At 51.0% G+C, this 22,606-nt stretch overlaps 1 protein-coding gene across 1 annotated transcript in view; it reads right to left on the reverse strand.

The window, feature by feature from the left end:
- LOC123755932 (CD63 antigen) overlaps positions 1 to 22,606 on the reverse strand; it is a 178,734-nt gene that overhangs the window by 118,371 nt on the left and 37,757 nt on the right. The window lies entirely within an intron of this gene.

The following is a 22,606-nucleotide window of genomic DNA, read 5'->3' on the forward strand; positions in this document are numbered from 1 at the left end:
CTTTGGGCTAAGTAATACCCACAATCCTGTTACCTGGCACAGGAGCGGGGCCGTAAGTTCATTACGGGTTCACCATAGCCCGTGCTACTTGCAACTTTCGTTCCGAGTAGCTGAATATAAAATATAACAAAATTACTAGTAAAAATTAAATTACTAGTAAAAATTAAATTACTAGTAAAAATTAAATTACTAGTAAATTACTAGTAAACTAGTGATGATTACTAATTCATTTAAAAAATTACTAGTTTAAAAATTACTAGTAAAGCTAGTAATGATTAGTTTGAATCAAACTAAGTAAAACAAATCACTTCTACGTATTTAAAGATATAAATGTGACGGACCGACACGTCGTCACTCACTTCTCTTGGTAAGTCACCGGAGGTAAAGTCATTTGCATAGAGTCATTTGTTTGAGCCAAGTTATCGTGACAAGTGTCATCACAAGTACACAATATACACTAACTCTCACCCAATGGGTTCTAGGAATGATTGGTGTTCAGTCTCCAAATACATTTAATCTTGTTGAGATTACAAACTGTTGTGACAGTTCTGGCCACAGTAAGGCATCTGGCTCTATAGTACACACAGCATTAATTAAACGTCGGCATTTAACATTAGAAGCTCAAGTGTGGCCCCTGAACCTTGCGAAGTATCTTAAATACTGAGGAGGGAAGGGGAATTGTCAGGGTGGAAAGCACCAAGCCATTACGACTATACAGCACATTGGAAGGGATGAGGATAAGGATTTGGGATGGGACGGGGAAAGGAATGATGCTTAACCACATGTGGACGGTCGGGGATTGAACGCCGACCTGCATGAAGAGAGACCTGGAAAATCGGTTTTGAAAATTAAAGTGCAAGACTGATTTTCTTAAGAGTTCGCGTGGCAGTAGAACAGACGTCGAGACCAAAAGCTCCAAAGAATAAAGGAACCCGCAGAGAGCCTGGCAGCTAACTATTGACCCACGCCACACACTCGCTATTTATATACAAACTTATTCATGTCCAATGCTAAAACGACCACGCACGCACGCGCGCACACGTGATGATTACCTAAATGTGAATGGTAATTAACTGGCACATCCGTACAAACCTGTAACACGCTTCACACACTCCAGTAATCCCACACCTTATGCTTCACTAATCATTCCTGCGCCACGTGTCCACCTCCAGGTGACCTGACTAAACTGGAGACACGACACACTAGCAACTTTATACGGAAGGTATATACAGTATATTGTTAAACAATGCTTCGGAAACTTTTACCATTGTGTGGTGCAAGTTACTAAGTAGTGTAACACTGGCAAATTTGCAGGAAAGTTGCAAACCCGAGCTGGATACATTCACTGGTGCGAATGGTTGGGTGTGGAGAGTAGTGGCTTCGTGGGTCCTCAACTAGTACGTATAGGTTCCTGTACCCCTTTGTTACACACCAACACCCGCCCCTGTACGACACACACCACCAACACCCGCCCCTGTACGACACACCAGCAACACCCGCCCCTGTACGACACACCAGCAACACCCGCCCCTGTACGACACACACCACCAACACCCGCCCCTGTACGACACACCAGCAACACCCGCCCCTGTACGACACACCAGCAACACCCGCCCCTGTACGACACACCAGCAACACCCGCCCCTGTACGACACACCAGCAACACCCGCCCCTGTACGACACACCAGCAACACCCGCCCCTGTACGACACACCAACACCCGCGCCTGTACGACACACACCAGCAACACCCGCCCCTGTACGACACACACCAGCAACACCCGCCCCTGTACGACACACACACCAGCAACACCCGCCCCTGTACGACACACCAGCAACACTCGCCCCTGTACGACACACCCCAGCAACACCCGCCCCTGTACGACACACCAGCAACACCCGCCCCTGTACGACACACCAGCAACACCCGCCCCTGTACGACACACACCAGCAACACCCGCCCCTGTACGACACACACACCAGCAACACCCGCCCCTGTACGACACACCAGCAACACTCGCCCCTGTACGACACACACACCACCAACACCCGCCCCTGTACGACACACACACCACCAACACCCGCCCCTGTACGACACACACACCACCAACACCCGCCCCTGTACGACACACACCAGCAACACTCGCCCCTGTACGACACACCAGCAACACTCGCCCCTGTACGACACACACACCAGCAACACCCGCCCCTGTACGACACACACACCAGCAACACCCGCCCCTGTACGACACACACACCACCAACACCCGCCCCTGTACGACACACACCACCAACACCCGCCCCTGTACGACACACACCAGCAACACCCGCCCCTGTACGACACACCGACCAGCAACACCCGCCCCTGTACGACACACCGACCAGCAACACCCGCCCCTGTACGACACACCAGCAACACCCGCCCCTGTACGACACACCAGCAACACCTACCCCTGTACGACACACCAGCAACACCCGCCCCTGTACGACACACCAGCAACACCCGCCCCTGTACGACACACCAGCAACACCCGCCCCTGTACGACACACCGACCAGCAACACCCGCCCCTGTACGACACACCAGCAACACCCGCCCCTGTACGACACACCAGCAACACCCGCCCCTGTACGACACACCAGCAACACCCGCCCCTGTACGACACACCAGCAACACCCGCCCCTGTACGACACACCAGCAACACCCGCCCCTGTACGACACACCAGCAACACCCGCCCCTGTACGACACACCAGCAACACCTACCCCTGTACGACACACCAGCAACACCTACCCCTGTACGACACACCAGCAACACCCGCCCCTGTAGGACACACCAGCAACACCCGCCCCTGTACGACACACCAGCAACACCCGCCCCTGTACGACACACCAGCAACACCTACCCCTGTACGACACACCAGCAACACCTACCCCTGTACGACACACCAGCAACACCCGCCCCTGTACGACACACCAGCAACACCCGCCCCTGTACGACACACCAGCAACACCCGCCCCTATACGACACACCAGCAACACCCGCCCCTGTACGACACACCAGCAACACCCGCCCCTGTACGACACACCAGCAACACCCGCCCCTGTACGACACACCAGCAACACCCGCCCCTGTACGACACACCAGCAACACCCGCCCCTATACGACACACCAGCAACACCCGCCCCTATACGACACACCAGCAACACCCGCCCCTGTACGACACACCAGCAACACTCGCCCCTGTACGACACACCAGCAACACTCGCCCCTGTACGACACACACACCACCAACACCCGCCCCTGTACGACACACCAGCAACACCCGCCCCTGTACGACGCACACCACCAACACCCCTGTACGACACACACACCAGCAACACTCGCCCCTGTACGACACACACACCACCAACACCCGCCCCTGTACGACACACACACCAGCAACACCCGCCCCTGTACGACACACACCAGCAACACCCGCCCCTGTACGACACACACACCAGCAACACCCGCCCCTGTACGACACACCAGCAACACCCGCCCCTGTACGACACACACCAGCAACACCCGCCCCTGTACGACACACCAGCAACACCCGCCCCTGTACGACACACACCAGCAACACCCGCCCCTGTACGACACACACACCAGCAACACCCGCCCCTGTACGACACACCAGCAACACCCGCCCCTGTACGACACACCAGCAACACCTGCCCCTGTACGACACACCAGCAACACCCGCCCCTGTACGACACACCAACACCCGCCCCTGTACGACACACCAGCAACACCTACCCCTGTACGACACACCAGCAACACCCGCCCCTGTACGACACACCAGCAACACCTGCCCCTGTACGACACACCAGCAACACCCGCCCCTGTACGACACACCAGCAACACCCGCCCCTGTACGACACACCAGCAACACCCGCCCCTGTACGACACACCAGCAACACCCGCCCCTGTACGACACACCAGCAACACCCGCCCCTGTACGACACACCAGCAACACCCGCCCCTGTACGACACACCAGCAACACCCGCCCCTGTACGACACACCAGCAACACCCGCCCCTGTACGACACACCAGCAACACCCGCCCCTGTACGACACACCACCAACTTCAAGACAAGGCAGAACTCTGCTGCAATACACCGACACAAATTAGATTATAACATGGGGTAACATGACGTGTACCTGGCACTACCCTACTCCACCCTCTCTCCCTCCCGCGACCTTCCCCATCCCTCCATCACTCAAGCTCCCTCACCATCAGTTTTAGGTCCCCGCCCTCCCTCCCTCATAGCCTTCCCAGGGGTAGAAGTCTCTTCCTCCCTGGCGTGTCTTTCACCGGAGCCCTACACCCGTGCCGGCGTCATTCACATAATGCACGACTTTCTGGAAATAACAGCGAGGACAAGTGGAATAAGCCAGTGGCCCATGCGGCCATCTAGAGGTGGAGGAGGGGGGGGGGGGGGTCTACTTGAATAAATAAAGAACAGAATAAAGAAGCAGTCACAACTGTAAGAAAAATTGTTACTAACATACTTAGAATATACCTGGAGTCAAGCCTGGCTTGACTTGGGGTAACTTAGTTACTGCTCGCTGGCCTTTTGGACTAACTGGGGAGCTTTGAGGAGCCCCCAGACCCACAATCACTACAACCCGGTTGCTCAGGCACTTCTTGCAGGAACTATTTGAAGCATTTTCTTGGCCGTCCACTTCTATTCCGGTAATACAGTATTCCTTATGTTTGTTGGGAGGATATTGAGCAGCCGTGGACCTCTGAGGTTCACACAGTTTCTCTGCCTCAAAATGCATCCGGAGTCTGCCAGTGCAGACTGCCCATCACATGCCTCTATGACTAACCATCCTGTGTGATAGGGATTTTTTTAGCATAACCTAGTTAGCTTTTTTGACACACTGTACTTCATATAGTCTAGGGTAGCTGCACTAATGCAGATGTACCTCATGTATTAATAAAAAAAAAATCAGACTATACCACGCCTGGTCTCCGTGCGAGGCAGGATAAACTGCATATAATCACTGCTGGTCACTGTTGGAGACGACAGGGGGCGCCAGTTATAAACAGCTTCGTAGTGCTTCAAGCTCTCAAATGGTTTCATAAATGTAAACAAAGTCGCCAAAGATGTACAGGTTTCACAAGTGGTTGTGTAGATGCTTGATAAATCCTGGTCCAGCACAAGTGGCCAGTATGTCACAATATCCAGACCTTCAGTAAGGCAGATAGTTCTTGACCTTTTCACATTTACAGACCCATAATCGTTTATCCAATATGTCACCGTCCCCTTCGTCACACTGTCGAAATTACCCCCGCCAGTCTGTGTGGTACAGCGTGGTACACTTCACTAGCCACCGAGCTTCAGACGACGCCCATACAGCTCACAGTCCGTCCTACTGACCGTTCCCACCGTCACCAAAATATACTAAAATCCCTGAACCTAATCTAACCGAGGATCCACGAACAGGGAACTGGACATCACGTCAATGTTGGGAGGGGGAAGGGGAGGGAACTATCATGAGAAAGCGCCAAGCCATTACGACTATATAGCACTGGAAAGGGGTCAGGATAAGGATTTGGAATGGGACGAAGGAAAGGAATGGTGCCCAACCACTTTTGACTGTCGGGGATTGAACGCTGACCTGCATGAAGCGAGACCGTCGCTCTACCGTCTAGCCCAAGTGGTTGGGTGGAGGGGGTGGGGGGGAGGAATGGTGCCCAACCACTTGGACGGTCGGGGACTGACGCCGACCTGCAAGAAGCGAGACCTTCGCTTTACTGTCCACCTCAAGTGGTTGGGCGTCAATTTGGAGAGCCGCTACGATTTTTACTACGTCAGTTGTTGGACCGAGGGAGATTTATACGTCAAAATGTGATTCATGAAGATGGGTTGATGAGCTTGCTCTTACTATGTGAGTACAACAGAAAAGCTGAAAGAATTGTTTTGTTTTTTTACAAAATGGCAAATCACAAACACACCTGCTAGCGGCACAATTGGCAGATCATAACATGGATTTAGATGCCACAGAAGACTAGTAAAGCGCCGCTGTAACACACTGTACAGACCAGTACTAGCTACTACTAGTATACAGGAATCTGACATTTGAAAGTATCCTTAATAATCTATCCTAAACTGCCTTGCCCTTATTAATAAATTTTAATTACATCTCTCACGAATCAACCTTTGTCCACCGCTCCTGTGCCAGGTAAGTCCACTACGGGCTCACAATAGCCCGTGCTACTTGGAACTTGTTCCGAGTAGCTGAATCTATAACAACAACAACCTTTGTCTTGTGGCGGTCAACAATAATGTTTTACTGAAAATCTTTTAAATTCAAATTTGATATAATAGATGCATAGGCTATACCTCTTTAACTACCTTACAACTCTAATGTAGACCTCCTCGCGCGGAAGTGAACACTAGCACCATCCTCACTACACTAAACTACTCTTCTCAGACAAGTTTGTACACGTATTAAATTATAATTACCTAAAATGGCCGCCATCAGAATGAAATACTATAATACTACGAGCGAAAGGTTTGGCTAAGTTACCTTTTAATTTTCACCTAGAATGGAGGCATAGAAACCGAGGGAGTCATCAGACCCCAAGACAAGAGTTCCACAGCCGGCCATCCGTGCCCTCGTCCAGGAGGAGGAGGAACAAAACTGGCGGAGGGGGGGGGGGTGACCTTCTCCAGGGGACCTGTGACCCGGAGCAGGAGTCGACACACAATAACAAAAGACTGCCTCCAGCCACCTCCCAGGGACCACCGAGCCGAGCCAGTGATCACACACGGGGATATAAAAATGGGCCGTCTCCCCCCCCCCCGCTCTCAAAACTAAGCTGCAAAGGCACCCAGAGCACAGAGGCTCTGGCATGTAAAAGGCTGTGGACATCACCTTTGTCCAGAGGATAAACAAAGGCAAAGCGCTAGCAGGACATGACAAGTGGGGGTGCGGGAACTTAAGTCCCTATAAGCGACAAAGGAAGTAAGAGTTCATCTACTGTTTATACAGCCACCAGCCCACTTAGGAAACAAAAACAAAGCAGTCGGACGCTAAGATTCGCATTTGCCTCGCCCACCGGTCGCTACACCCGGGTGTATTACTGACCTGGAGCCAGATTCACGAAAGCACTTACGCAAGCACTTACGAACCTGTACATCTTTTCTCAATCTTTGGCGGCTTTGTTTCCACTTATTAAACAGTTAATGAGCTCCGAAGCACAAGGAGGCTGTTTATAACAATATCAACAGTTGAATGGGAAGTTTTCATGCTTGTAAACTGTTTAATAAATGTAATCAAAGCCGTCAAAGATTGAGGAAAGATGTACACGTTCGTAAGTGCTTGCGTAAGTGCTTTCGGGAATCTGGCCCCTGGAGACCCTGCACACAACCTTTACTCTTACAATACACACTATAAAACATGAAATTATTGGGACCGATTAAAGTCCTAAAACGGTATTCTCTAGGGCGCAGGCCAGAAGGATACATTATTTCCACGTGGAAAATATTAGAGGAACTGGTTTCTAATCTGCACACGGAATTAAATCACATGAAACCAGTAGGTATGGTAGACTATGTAGAACAGCCCCATTGAAAGGCAGAGGCGCAATAGGTACGCTCAGAGAGAACTATCAACATCAAAGGCCCAAGATTTTTCCTGTACTTTCCTGTACTCAAGAAGAGCATAACGGGCCGGCCTCTCACAGTGTTCAAGAAAGAACGATAAACTCCAAAAGGATACCTGATCAACCAGGCAGTCATGCATCAGGCTGCGAGCAGCCGTGTCCAACAGTCTGGTTGACCAGACGACCAACCCAGGGGCCAGATTCACGAAGCAGTTACCCAAGTACTTACGAACGTGTACATCTTTCCTCAATCTTTGACGGCTTTGGTTACATTTATTAAACAGTTTACAAGCATGAAAACTTCCCAATCGATTGTTATTGTTATAAACAGCCTCCTGGTGCTTCGGAGCTCATTAACTGTTTAACAATTGTAAACAAAGCCGCCAAAGATTGAGAAAAGATGTACAAGTTCGTCAGTGCTTGCGTAACTGATCTATGAATCTAGGTCCTGGTCAGAGACCGGGCCGCGGGGACGTTGATCCTCGGAACCATCACAAGGTAGGTAGGCAGCCACAGTTCTGGCTTACGTTTTGAAATTGTCAAGTGTTTATACAAAGTTTGGTTAGTAGTCTAGTAGTCTACGTGCTGGGTACACACCCGAGGAGGTTATCTGGAGATGATTTCGGGGCCTTTTAGTGTCCCCGCGGCCCGGTCCTCGACCAGGCCTCCACCCCCAGGAAGCAGCCCGTGACAGCTGACTAACACCCAGGTACCTATTTTACTGCTAGGTAACAGGGGCATAGGGTGAAAGAAACTCTGCCCATTGTTTCTCGCTGGCGCCCGGGATCGAACCCAGGACCACAGGATCACAAGTCTAGCGTGCTGTCCGCTCGGCCGACCTGCTCCAAGTTCAATTCCAAGTTCAAGGAGCCCAAGTTCAATTCCTGGGCAGGATAAAGACGGTTGGGCAAGTTTCCTTACATCAGGTGGCTCTCCTCATCTACCAGTGAAATTGGCACCTGGGAGTTAGGCGACTGTTGTAGGTTGCAGCCTGGGGAAAGTCAGTAGAAAGTCAGTACCCAAGAGAACCTCGATAAGCCTAAGTGTAGGTAGGATTCATATCCCCGATGACAGGAATTCCACCGTATTATCCGCTAGGCTCCCCTCCCCCCCCAAGCACCGGCCCCCGCCAACCCCTCCCCCCCCCTCCAACCACCACCAATCCCACGGCAGAATCCCCGGAACTGACAATTATCCACAGATTTCAGCTCAGCTTTCAGGAAGGGGATTACGACAGTGAATAGAGGCAGTCACGTACGCGACACTCGTTCCTAATTCCCCAATGGAGCTTCCTGCACCCATGCCGACAGCTTGAATGTCTCACAATGCATCATTTGGCGCGCAAATTGCAGGTCTTCGATACCCGAGGCATCTAGACTTCACGTGTTCCCTCTTCACAACTTTCTTTACATTTAATAGAATTGAGAGAGAAAGAGAGATCATGTGATTGACGTTAATTAGGTGTACCTAAGCAGGCGATGAGTCACAATAACGTGGCTGAAGTATGTTGACCAGACCACACACTAGAAGTTGAAGGGACGACGACGTTTCGGTCCGTCCTGGACCATTCTCAAGTCGATAGTACCTAGGTGTACCTAAGTAGGCTGTTACGGCTGTCACCCACGGGATGAACCACCACTAGGCCTACCACTCATCCATAGGGGTAGACAGACCCAAGGGTAGGATTGCTTGCACTACAGCTTTTTAACATTGTAATTTATGAACACATCTTGGCGCTGTAACCGCTGCCGTGTTGCCACTCAACAGAAGAGCAACACTCACACCTGGAACACCAATATACAGTTCATCACGCCGGGACACCTGCCATAACTCATTGGACCTACGTAAGCCTACACCTTCAGCTACCCACCTAGGCTTTAGAACCTGGTAGACCACCTGGTTTACAACCTCCAATAGGGAGGTGGGGGGGGGGGTGAAAGACCCTCCAATAGGGAGGGGTGCAGGACTAACCTTGAAGGTACAGTGCCCTACAATAAGGCATGTTGCAGACCAACAACAACCATATTGCTGTCTATGAAAACTTCATTCATCATCTAATTATTTCCAGAGATCCATAACCTGCACGTAACCCAAGATAAACTAATGCGGGCTGCTCACCTAGTTCCCCACTCTAGAAATTATATTCCACGGGCAGACTGGGAGGACCAATGAGGAGTGTGCCTATTTTCACTTGGGTTCGTCGAGCTTCTGGCATTATGGACAATTATTAGTGCCGGGAGTCACTATTATGAAATGGTTACGGCATCCTTAGATGACTCTACTCTAATGATAATTGACGATTCCCCCAACAGCGTCCAGGGACCAGGGACCCGTACCTCCACACTACAAGACACAGGGACCCGTACCTCCACACAAGACACAGGGACCAGGGACCCGTACCTCCACACTGTAAAACACAGGGACCCGTACCTCCACACTGCAAGACACGGGGACCAGGGCCCCGTACCTCCACACTGCAAGACACGGGGACCAGGGCCCCGTACCTCCACACTGCAAGACACGGGGACCAGGGCCCCGTACCTCCACACTGCAAGACACGGGGACCAGGGCCCCGTACCTCCACACTGCAAGACACGGGGACCCGTACCTCCACACTGCAAGACACGGGGACCCGTACCTCCACACTGCAAGACACAGGGACCCGTACCTCCACACTGTAAGACACAGGGACCCGTACCTCCACACTGTAAGACACAGGGAACAGGGCACCGTACCTCCACACTGTAAGACACGGGGACCAGGGCCCCGTACCTCCACACTGCAAGACACGGGGACCAGGGCCCCGTACCTCCACACTGCAAGACACGGGGACCAGGGCCCCGTACCTCCACACTGCAAGACACGGGGACCAGGGCCCCGTACCTCCACACTGCAAGACACGGGGACCCGTACCTCCACACTACAAGACACAGGGACCCGTACCTCCACACTGCAAGACACGGGGACCAGGGCCCCGTACCTCCACACTGCAAGACACGGGGACCAGGGCCCCGTACCTCCACACTGCAAGACACGGGGACCAGGGCCCCGTACCTCCACACTGCAAGACACGGGGACCAGGGCCCCGTACCTCCACACTGCAAGACACGGGGACCCGTACCTCCACACTGCAAGACACAGGGACCCGTACCTCCACACTGTAAGACACAGGGACCAGGGCACCGTACCTCCACACTGTAAGACACGGACCCGTACCTCCACACTGTAAGACACAGGGACCCGTACCTCCACACTGTAAGACACAGGGACCCGTACCTCCACACTGTAAGACACAGGGACCCGTACCTCCACACTGTAAGACACAGGGACCCGTACCTCCACACTGTAAGACACAGGGACCCGTACCTCCACACTGTAAGACACAGGGACCCGTACCTCCACACTGTAAGACACAGGGACCCGTACCTCCACACTGTAAGACACAGGGACCCGTACCTCCACACTGTAAGACACAGGGACCCGTACCTCCACACTGTAAGACACAGGGACCCGTACCTCCACACTGTAAGACACAGGGACCCGTACCTCCACACTGCAAGACACAGGGACCAGGGCCCCGTACCTCCACACTGCAAGACACAGGGACCCGTACCTCCACACTGTAAGACACAGGGACCCGTACCTCCACACTGTAAGACACAGGGACCCGTACCTCCACACTGCAAGACACAGGGACCCGTACCTCCACACTGCAAGACACAGGGACCAGGGTCCCGTACCTCCACACTGTAAGACACAGGGACCCGTACCTCCACACTAAGACACAGGGACCAGGGCCCCGTACCTCCACACTGTAAGACACAGGGACCCGTACCTCCACACTGCAAGACACAGGGACCAGGGCCCCGTACCTCCACACTGCAAGACACAGGGCCCCGTACCTCCACACTGCAAGACACAGGGACCCGTACCTCCACACTGCAAGACACAGGGACCCGTACCTCCACACTGCAAGACACAGGGACCAGGGTCCCGTACCTCCACACTGTAAGACACAGGGACCCGTACCTCCACACTAAGACACAGGGACCAGGGCCCCGTACCTCCACACTGCAAGACACAGGGACCCGTACCTCCACACTGCAAGACACAGGGACCAGGGCCCCGTACCTCCACACTGCAAGACACAGGGACCCGTACCTCCACACTGTAAGACACAGGGACCCGTACCTCCACACTGCAAGACACAGGGACCCGTACCTCCACACTGCAAGACACAGGGACCAGGGTCCCGTACCTCCACACTGTAAGACACAGGGACCCGTACCTCCACACTAAGACACAGGGACCAGGGCCCCGTACCTCCACACTGCAAGACACAGGGACCAGGGCCCCGTACCTCCACACTGCAAGACACAGGGACCCGTACCTCCACACTGCAAGACACAGGGACCAGGGACCCGTACCTCCACACTAAGACACAGGGCCCCGTACCTCCACACTGCAAGACACAGGGACCAGGGACCCGTACCTCCACACTAAGACACAGGGCCCCGTACCTCCACACTGTAAGACACAGGGACCCGTACCTCCACACTGTAAGACACAGGGACCCGTACCTCCACACTGTAAGACACAGGGACCAGGGCCCCGTACCTCCACACTGCAAGACACAGGGACCAGGGCCCCGTACTTCCACACTGTAAGACACAGGGACCCGTACCTCCACACTAAGACACAGGGCCCCGTACCTCTACACTGTAAGACACAGGGACCCGTACCTCCACACTAAGACACACGGACCAGGGACCCGTACCTCCACACTGTAAGACACAGGGACCAGGGCCCCGTACCTCCACACTGTAAGACACAGGGACCCGTACCTCCACACTAAGACACAGGGACCCGTACCTCCACACTAAGACACAGGGACCAGGGCCCCGTACCTCCACACTGTAAGACACAGGGACCCGTACCTCCACACTAAGACACAGGGACCAGGGACCCGTACCTCCACACTGTAAGACACAGGGACCCGTACCTCCACACTGTAAGACACAGGGACCCGTACCTCCACACTAAGACACAGGGACCAGGGCCCCGTACCTCCACACTGTAAGACACAGGGACCAGGGGCCCGTACCTCCACACTACAAGACACAGGGACTAAGGCCCCGCAAGTGAGTGAACATCCTACAGTTGACAAGAGTGACACACACTGATGGAACCAGGAAGAGGGAGTAGGGTCTAAGCTCTGAAAACTTTACCCACTAAGTCATTGCTATAATAAGTCAGTCCAACCCAACACATCCTAACTAAAAGATAAAAATTATACACAGAAATCACAATTGCGTGATGCATCAAATGAACAAATCCACTAGCGCCGTGACGAGGATTCGAACCTGCGTCCGAGGTTTTTGACCATGTCGTAGCTCAGTCGATTAAGGCAGCGTCTGGGATGCTCTCGGACGCAGGTACGAATCTTCGTCACGGCCCTTGTGGATTTGTTCAAGATAAAACCTTTTATAAATGGTATACAAGTTGTGACGTCACTCTGACGTCAATTATATCTCAGCGCCGAGGTTTTAGATCCTACTATAAACCGGATCATGTCCGGAAACCCCGTATGAATCATGTTTATCACGATCACGAGTTTATTAATAACTAATGAGGCATAGGAACGCGGAAGCTGTTTCATTACATTTTAGACTAAACTACTTCCGGATCTTGAAAGCGGGAGTCCACTGGCCCAGAACACTTCATGTTAGCTGGTGTGAACGACCCGACCCATGTATTACCACGCACCTGGTCCCTGCTGCTCCACCCAAACTTGCCACAGTTTACTTACACACGTGTGCAAGAACCAGGCGCAGGTACGCCTCTTACACCTACTGTGTACCTACAATGGGTACCACTTTGTAGTTTACCCCCCAGACAAATACTCCTCTAGACGGAAGGAACTAAGATGTCCAAAGTGGAAGTTGCAAGACAATCTACTTGAGAATGGTCCAGGACGGACCGAAACGTCGTCGTCCCTTCACTTTCTAGTGTGTGGTCTGGTCTACAAAGTGGAACATAACGGGACACTGGTGAAACTACTCGAATGATACATCGACACTTTATGCAAGTGTCAATATTGATTAAACGGAATGTAGAGACAAGTAGTGTGGCGGAGGCAGACTACACGCGGCTTCAAATTTAGACAACACACTCCAGTAGACTCCGGAAACACGCAGTTCCCCCCCCCCCACAGTCGAAGTCAATCTCCCTAAGGACAATTAGTCCGGTACAATTTTTTTTTTTTTTTTTTTTTTTTTTTTTTTTTTTTTTGAGATATATACAAGAGTTGTTACATTCTTGTACAGCCACTAGTACGCGTAGCGTTACGGGCAGGTCCCTGGAATACGATCCCCGCCGCGAAAAAATGTTGTTACAACCATTTTACTGTTGCGTTAAACAGAGGCTACAGTTAAGGTATTGCGCCCAGTAAACCCTCCCCGGCCAGGATACGAACCCATGACAAAAGCGCTCGCGGAACGCCAGGCGAGTGTCTTACCACTACACCACGGAGACAAGCACCTACAACGATGGCACAAAGCTGTTTTCGTCACCCTTAGTGTCGTATGTTATACCATTCACTAGTATCTTAACACAGCTTCTTTAGTGTTGACTACAAGTAGTCTCCTTTATACCATTACGAAGTTGGCTTAGATTTCCGTTATATGGTATCAAAGATCTTCAAGATGACGGGTATATTCAAAGCTTACGTTACTCTGCTACTAAAGTCCCGTACAGCGCCAAACACAAGTTTGCGTTATTGGACTATACTTGAGTCATGTGCTTGGCCTTTACAACAACCCCGTGGAACAGTTTGGACAGTGTATAAACCTGTGTTGCACTAGTAGTGTCTTCATGCAACTGTCACATTCAGAAAATGTGCGCAAACTACGTTATGTAACGTTGAATCTACGTTGAGAACGTCGTCCCTACGTTGATTATATGGAACTAAGACTATTTTACCAGTTGCGTTATACATCTATACATAATTTATACATCTACCCGCACGTCTTATTGCGCTGCAGTTATGACATCAATTTGATTGACGTATTAGTGTTGTCGCTGTTGCAACACCGAACAGCAGCAACAAGTGCAACTCTCGGGGTGACTGGCCTCGCACACTCGTCTTGCTCAACACTATCAGCACCACAAATTAACCCATCCCAAACCCTTCATTATACAACCACCCACACTACAAATGCCACGTCCCCCCCCCCTCCCAACTCTGGGGACCATAGCCTCATATCTTCCAATACAAAAAGTATTTCTAAACCTAACCTTTAATGGTTCATATTTAAAATTCATTTGAATAAAAATCTTAGGAACAATAAGAGAGAACCTTCGACAAGTCGCCGGCTTCCTGTAGCCGTCGAGGCCGCGAGATTGTGTCAGATAAATATATACAATATATTTTGGCGGAGCAGCAAGTCGAGCGCGTCACTCCAAACCCGAGAACTGCGCACGTGTGGGAGCCTGTTACACCTCGCTGCTCCCAGACGCGTCCAGCCACAACACGCACCAACCTCGCTCATTATATTACCATAGAAAAAAGCTAATAGCACATTTAACGTAGCTTAAGGAACATTTGTCATTGTTACTTTTAAATACAAATAAAAATCCCTTGTGTACAAAGTCCAGCACACCGTCTTGCGTCACTCCACGACGTGTGGCAATGAATCACATTCTTCTAAGGTCACCGTCCTGCCCCAGCTCCTTGTCCCCAATACCCCCTTCCAAGTGGTACATAGTCATACTGGCTTACTGCTTTCTCCAGTTACAGCACCGCTCCTGAGCCAGTTAAGTCCACTACGGGCTCACCATAGCCCGTGCTACTTGAAACTTTTTGTTCCTAGTAGCTGAATCTTAAACAACAACAACGGCTCTCTCCTGATAATTACCGTTACGAGGCCCTCCTTCCCGAGTCTGACTACCGACGTCCCCAAGATGCAACCTGTAACAGTTGACTAACAACGGGTATATTTACTGATTGGTAAACAGAGGCATCGGGTGAAAGGAAACGTGTTCAACTGTTTGTCATGCCATGGATCTGTCTATGTTGACCAGACCACACACTAGAAGGTGAAGCGACGACGACGTTTCGGTCCGTCCTGGACCATTCTAAAGTCGATCGACTTGAGAATGGTCCAGGACGGACCTTCACCTTCTAGTGTGCGGTCTGGTCAACATACTTTAGCCACGTTGTGACTCATCGCCTGCATCTGGAACTGTCTAGTTTCCTTGGTTGCGAGCCGAGGAAGTAGACCACTGAGATATGGAATCTCTCTAGATTTAACTATACCTATTTGTGCTACAATACCAAACACGTAGAAAACGATACACAACAACAAATACCATACAAGCAGCAGAGCTCTCACACACACACACACACACACACACACACACACACACACACACACACACACACACACACACACACACACACACACACACACACACAGTAGAGCCAGGCACTATTGATCCAACATTTCTAGCGGCAGCTTTGTGTATGTTGACTACCCCCATGCCTCCACCTCTCCCTCGTGCTCTTCCACCTCACCCAGCCATTCCCTCCCTCTACCTTCCTCGCCTGCCTTCCCCCTCCCATCCTCCTCTCCCTCCAGGTCTCCCAGACACACATCAGACACGCATCTTTAAACATACAAGTACCTCCACACTCCAAAAATTAACACACAATATTAATACAATCCAGTACCAAATATTCTTCGCCACACTCCCCCTCTTCGCCACACTGCCCCTCTTCGCCACACTCCCCCTCTTCGCCACACTCCCCCTACCGTCCTCGCCACCCAGGGGAGCAGATACAAGTACAAGGGTAGTGTGTGAGGTAGTCTCCAGGGGTAATTATATCCAGATGTGTACTGGGCTCCTCGGGGCATATACGCAGTTGACTCTAGTTCAGGACCTGAGTACTCTTGTTGGCTGATCAGTAAACACTTGTGATGGCCTTAATAGGCCTTAAGGCCAACACCAAATCAAAAACTAGTTGTTCAAGTTTGTCCGGGTTGTGAGAGACATGCAGGCCCCGACACAGCATGCGCGCGTGTGTGTGTGCGCGCGCTTAATCTGCATATGAACGCACAACTCAACTTGAGAAAATAAAAATACTAACAGCAATTACAAAGGCTTTTAACGCTGAAGCTCTGACCCGCCACCACCCCCCCCCCCTCCCCAGGCCATGACCTTGACCTATCTCCTGTAGCACAGTAGTCTACGTCCTCTCATGCATTTTGTTACCTATCAGTAAATAGGTACCCGGGAGTCTGGCCATGTTGCATCCTGGGGAAGGTCAGTAGTTGACCTAGAGGGGGAGGGGGGGGGGGACTGTTAGATAACCCTAACAGGCTTCCCGTCCAACAATGAGAATTTTTTTCGTCAAATTGTGCTAGTTCTAATTATCCAGTGCCCCCTCCCCCCCCTCCCCAGGTGTACGGTTGGTCAGTACCTGACATATCTTTCATACACACACAAATTACAGCCCCGCTCCTGTGCCAGGTAAGTTTTCTATGGGCTCACCATAGCCCGTGCTGCTCTGATCTTACGTTTCGAGCAGCTGAATCTAAAAACAACAACTTTCATAAAACACGGTCACACACACACATATATACACATATCTAATTAAGAATAATAAATATTTTCATTTACACGATAATATGTGGACTTATTCTGTTTGAAAATTCATTGACATAAGCTAAAAAAAAATGCAACACATTTCTGTTGTCAAAAGTAAGATGCCAGAGCCGCAGGGCAGCAGGCAGGAACACCTTGGCTGGTCACCATGCCCGACCAGCTCCGCTCCTGTGCCAGGCAAGTCCACTACGGGCTCACTATACCCTGTGCTACTTGCCCCGCTCCTGTGCCAGGCAAGTCCACTAACGGGCTCACTATACCCCGTGCTACTTTCCCCGCTCCTGTGCCAGGCAAGTCCACTAACGGGCTCACTATACCCCGTGCTACTTGCCCCGCTCCTGTGCCAGGCAAGTCCACTAACGGGCTCACTATACCCCGTGCTACTTTCCCCGCTCCTGTGCCAGGCAAGTCCACTAACGGGCTCACTATACCCCGTGCTACTTGCCCCGCTCCTGTGCCAGGCAAGTCCACTAACGGGCTCACTATACCCCGTGCTACTTGGAACTTGTTTCGAGTAGCTGAAGCTATAACATGGTGACCATGTCCTGAGCGGTCTCCACGACCACAAAATACGTGGAGGAGGGTCAGTAAGCTGCTTCGGTGACTTTAATAACCCCTCCAGCGGCTGGTAGACCTTGAGCACAACACCAAATCAATACAAGCCACATCTAATACGAGTAAAAGTACACAATACACTGGGAGTCATAAAACAAATAAGGAAAGTTGCTGAAACACTTGAAGCATTCCAGACAACTTTGCAAGTTTTAAGCCGGAGATATGTGATCAGCCTGGCTGTGGTGGTTGATGTTTTGGCATCAATAGCTTAGAAAGTGAAGGATGGTACACCCAAGTATTATAAAAGCATACCAGTAGGACGCCACGGGAGACATCTCCCGTCACGCAGGGTGCAGTCGCACCTCCACAGATCTCCAGTATCATCTATTGATACTGGTAATGGCTCAAATGGGCCACCACTTACGGGCTATTCGTGCCCGTGCCACCTTTTGGGTGGCTTAATCCTCATCAATCAGTAGGAGGCTAGTCTATCGCGGCCCGTCCTCTTGAACGTTCACAACGTTACTAAACTGATGTACTAAATTCTACTGGTTCCCAAACTGAGGCCAGGGGCCAGATTCACGAAGCAGTTACGCAAGCACTTGGGAACCTGTACATGTTTTCTCAATCTTTGGCGGCTTTGTTTACAATTATGAAACGGTTAATGAGCTCCAAAGCACCAGGAAACTGTTTATAACAATAGTAACAGTTGATTGGGAAGTTTTCATGCGTGTAAACTGTTTAATAAATGTAACCAAAGCCATCAAAGATTGAGGAAAGATGTACAGATTCGTAAGTACTTGCGTAACTGGTTCGTGAATCTGGCCCCTGGCCCCTCCTAGCGAAGGGGCCGCTTTGCAACCCGTAGGGGTCCATAAGTTGAGGCAGTGTACAGGTCACGATACCAGAAGAGCCAAGAGGGGGGCCTTTACTAAGTGAAAGGGGGCCACTAATAAGGACGCTATATGAAAAAGGGTCCACCTGAAAACCTTAGAGTGTCAGAATCACTGCCCTAACCTAACCCAGGACCCACCGAAAGAAAACAGAGACATCACATCAATTTTGCCGGCCGCTATGATTTTTTAAAGCACCAGTTTTTGACCTTTGGGGAAACTATACGTCAACATACGATGTACTAATTGAGAGGACAAGTTACGAAAGACAGACGAACCTAAATACACTACTTTAATAGTTCGAGAATGTCTTTAATAGATCATTTAAGGGAAAGAAGACGAATTTAAGGGTATTTTATTTTCGTATATTTTCATTACTTTCGTTCCGTTTTCTGTGGAGAATGGGCTGTAACGGCCCCTTAATCAACCTTTCCTCCGAATAGACAGTATGTTTTAATACTAAATGTGATAAGTACATTCCTGACTGTCTGCATAGTACATAAATACACTTAATTGTGCTGTTACATTTACCTCCCTATATATTCTACTCTTTTTCTGTTAATATACTCAAAATGTCGAAGTTTTCGTGTTCAATCTGTTGCTGAAGATTCAGTTACTGGGAACAAAACTTGTTCAATCCTATATACACAAGTTTTAAATAAAGAATTCCTTTTTCAGTTTTATTAAACAAAGATTTTATACAAAATTTGAAAATATCCTAATTACTTTATAATTTATTGAAAGACTTTAGTTTTGTTTTATTAGTTTTATAAAACTGTAATATCAATATAGCTACAGGTTAAGTACTAATTGTAATCAAGAAACAATAAATGCTATTTACATGCTTGTCCTCCCACACTCCCAAGGTTATGTTAGGTTACCTTGAGGTGCTTCCGGGGCTTAGCGTCCCCGCGGCCCGGTCGTCGACCAGGCCTCCTGGTTGCTGGACTGATCAACCAGGCTGTTAGACGCGGCTGCTCGCAGCCTGACGTATGAGTCACAGCCTGGTTGATCAGGTATCCTTTGGAGGTGCTTATCCAGTTCTCTCTTGAACACTGTGAGGGGTCGGCCAGTTATGCCCCTTATGTGTAGTGGAAGCGTGTTGAACAGTCTCGGGCCTCTGATGTTGATAGTTCTCTCTTGAACACTGTGAGGGGTCGGCCAGTTATGCCCCTTATGTGTAGTGGAAGCGTGTTGAACAGTCTCGGGCCTCTTGAGGTTATCTTGAGGTTATCTTGAGATGATTTTGAGATGATTTCGGGGTTTTAGTGTCCCCGCGGCCCGGTCCTCGACAAGGCCTCCACCCCCAGGAAGCAGCCCGTGACAGCTGGCTAACACCCAGGTACCTATTTTACTGCTAGGTAACAGGGGCATTCAGGGTGAAAGAAACTTTGCCCATTTGTTTCTGCCTCGTGCGGGAATCGAACCGGCGCCACAGAATTACGAGCCCTGCGCGCTATCCACCAGGCTGCGAGGCCCCCCCCCCCCCCTCTGATGTTGATAGAGTTCTCTCTCAGAGTACCTGTTGCACCTCTGCTCTCCAACGGGGGTATTCTGCACATCCTGCCATGCCTTCTGGTCTCATGTGCTGTTATTTCTGTGTGCAGGTTTGGAACCAGCCCCTCTAATATTTTCCACTTAGGTCTTGGTTTTCTATACAGCTTGTCAGGTAAACTAATATTCACAATATTTTGGTGCGATGCTGGCGATTAAGTGTATTTATGTACTATGCCGATAGTCAGGATTGTACTTATTACATTTAGTATTAAAACATTACTATCTAATACAGCGGATGGGCTGCCTTAATATGACATAAGAGGAGAAAGTGTTGTTCCATAGGCTTACGCTGGAAGAAAACCAAAGAAACTGCCATAAAGCATAATTAGACGACCAGACTGCTAATGAGAGCAAGGTAAAGGAAGAGGCTGATAAGACCCAGAACAAAGGCAGGTAAGAGGCCACCCAGAGTGTAGAGAGGGGGGAGGGGGGGGGTGTGGGCCCCACCATCAGAAGGCAGAGGGAGGGGGGGGGAGTGTGATGTCGGGGGGGGGGGGTGATGTGTCGGGGGAGGGGGGAGAGTGTGATGTCGGGGGGAGGGGGGGGGAGTGTGATGTCGGGGGGAGGGGGGGGGGAGTGTGATGTCGGGGGAGGGGGAGGGGAGTATGATGTCGGGGGGGAGGGGGGGGGGAGTGTGATGTCGGGGGGAGGGGGGGAGTGTGATGTCGGGGGAGGGGGAGGGGAGTGTGATGTCGGGGGAGGGGGGTGTTTGTCATGGGGAAGGGGGGGGGAGGGAATTAAGAAATAATAAACTTGTACTTAATCGCTGGAACCCGTAAGTTGTTAACGCATAAATTAGACAATATTCAAAAGAATGAAACATTCCCCCCCCCCCCTTGTATTCTTGGGTCAGAAGATGGGTGTAACTAGCCACAGTCAAACAGCCTTCTTGGTCGTCAGGGCACGCAATCCCTCTCCCTGGCACGGTGAGGTGGACTGGCCAGGGGAAGGGGGGGGGGGGCTCTCGAAGTGGGGTGGTGATGGGGGGGGGGAGCAGACATTAGCGAACGCGCTGATGCAAAGGACAGAGCGGGCAAGCAAGCAAGCAAGCAAGCAAACGAACGATGCAATTGGGAGGCAGTTTTTTTATTAATGATAAATAATAATAATTTATTATTATTTTCTACCACAGACGTGGCTACATTAACAATGCTAACCACCATATACACATTTTCTTCTGTCCTCCATGGACAGGGTAAGAGATCTGTTAAACATATAGTTCAGTGATTTATTGAACAATCAACCGCAGAAGGTGATTGTAGTGCTTTTAAAATGCTAAGCTAACCTACAAGCAAATACGTGTGTCCTACATAAATTGTGTTCGAGGTGTCTTTACAGTGTCATTAATGTGAGTTTACAAAAAGGGGAAATGCAATTCTGACCAGCTTCCACATACCCTGTATACAAACACACTTAAACATACACATATATACCTACACATATCCACATACATATACATACACCTATGTCTCTCCAACTTTGACAATGGAAACGAGGTAATTCCCGAGCAATTCTCCCACCAGGGAACTGTGATAGTTGACGAGGCCAGCAGAACAGGACACAAGGAACGAGAGTTGGTATATGTGCAGGAACACCTTCTTTAGTCACGGACAACTGTTAAGGCTGAGCGCTACGGCTAGCTCCTGGCCACACCTCTCCCCCATCACCCTCTGGCCACAGCCTCGCCCACACCTCTCCCCCGTCACCCTCTGGCCACAGCCTCGCCCACACCTCTCCCCCGTCACCCTCTGGCCACAGCCTCGCCCACACCTCTCCCCCGTCACCCTCTGGCCACAGCCTCGCCCACACATCTCCCCCGTCACCCTCTGGCCACACTAGCAGCCTCGCCCACACCTCTCCCCCGTCACCCTCTGGCCACACTAGCAGCCTCGCCCACACCTCTCCCCCGTCACCCTCTGGCCACACTAGCAGCCTCGCCCACACCTCTCCCCCGTCACCCTCTGACCACACTAGCAGCCTCGCCCACACCTCTCCCCCGTCACCCTCTGGCCACACTAGCAGCCTCGCCCACACCTCTCCCCCATCACCCTCTGGCCACAGCCTCGCCCACACCTCTCCCCCGTCACCCTCTGGCCACACTAGCAGCCTCGCCCACACCTCTCCCCCACCACCCTCTGGCCACACTAGCAGCCTTGGCCACACTAGCAGCCTCGCCCACACCTCTCCCCCGTCACCCTCTGGCCACACTAGCAGCCTCGCCCACACCTCTCCCCCGTCACCCTCTGGCCACACTAGCAGCCTCGCCCACACCTCTCCCC

The sequence above is a fragment of the Procambarus clarkii genome, chromosome 43, assembly GCF_040958095.1.
Source record: "Procambarus clarkii isolate CNS0578487 chromosome 43, FALCON_Pclarkii_2.0, whole genome shotgun sequence".
NCBI classification, from domain to species: domain Eukaryota; kingdom Metazoa; phylum Arthropoda; class Malacostraca; order Decapoda; family Cambaridae; genus Procambarus; species Procambarus clarkii.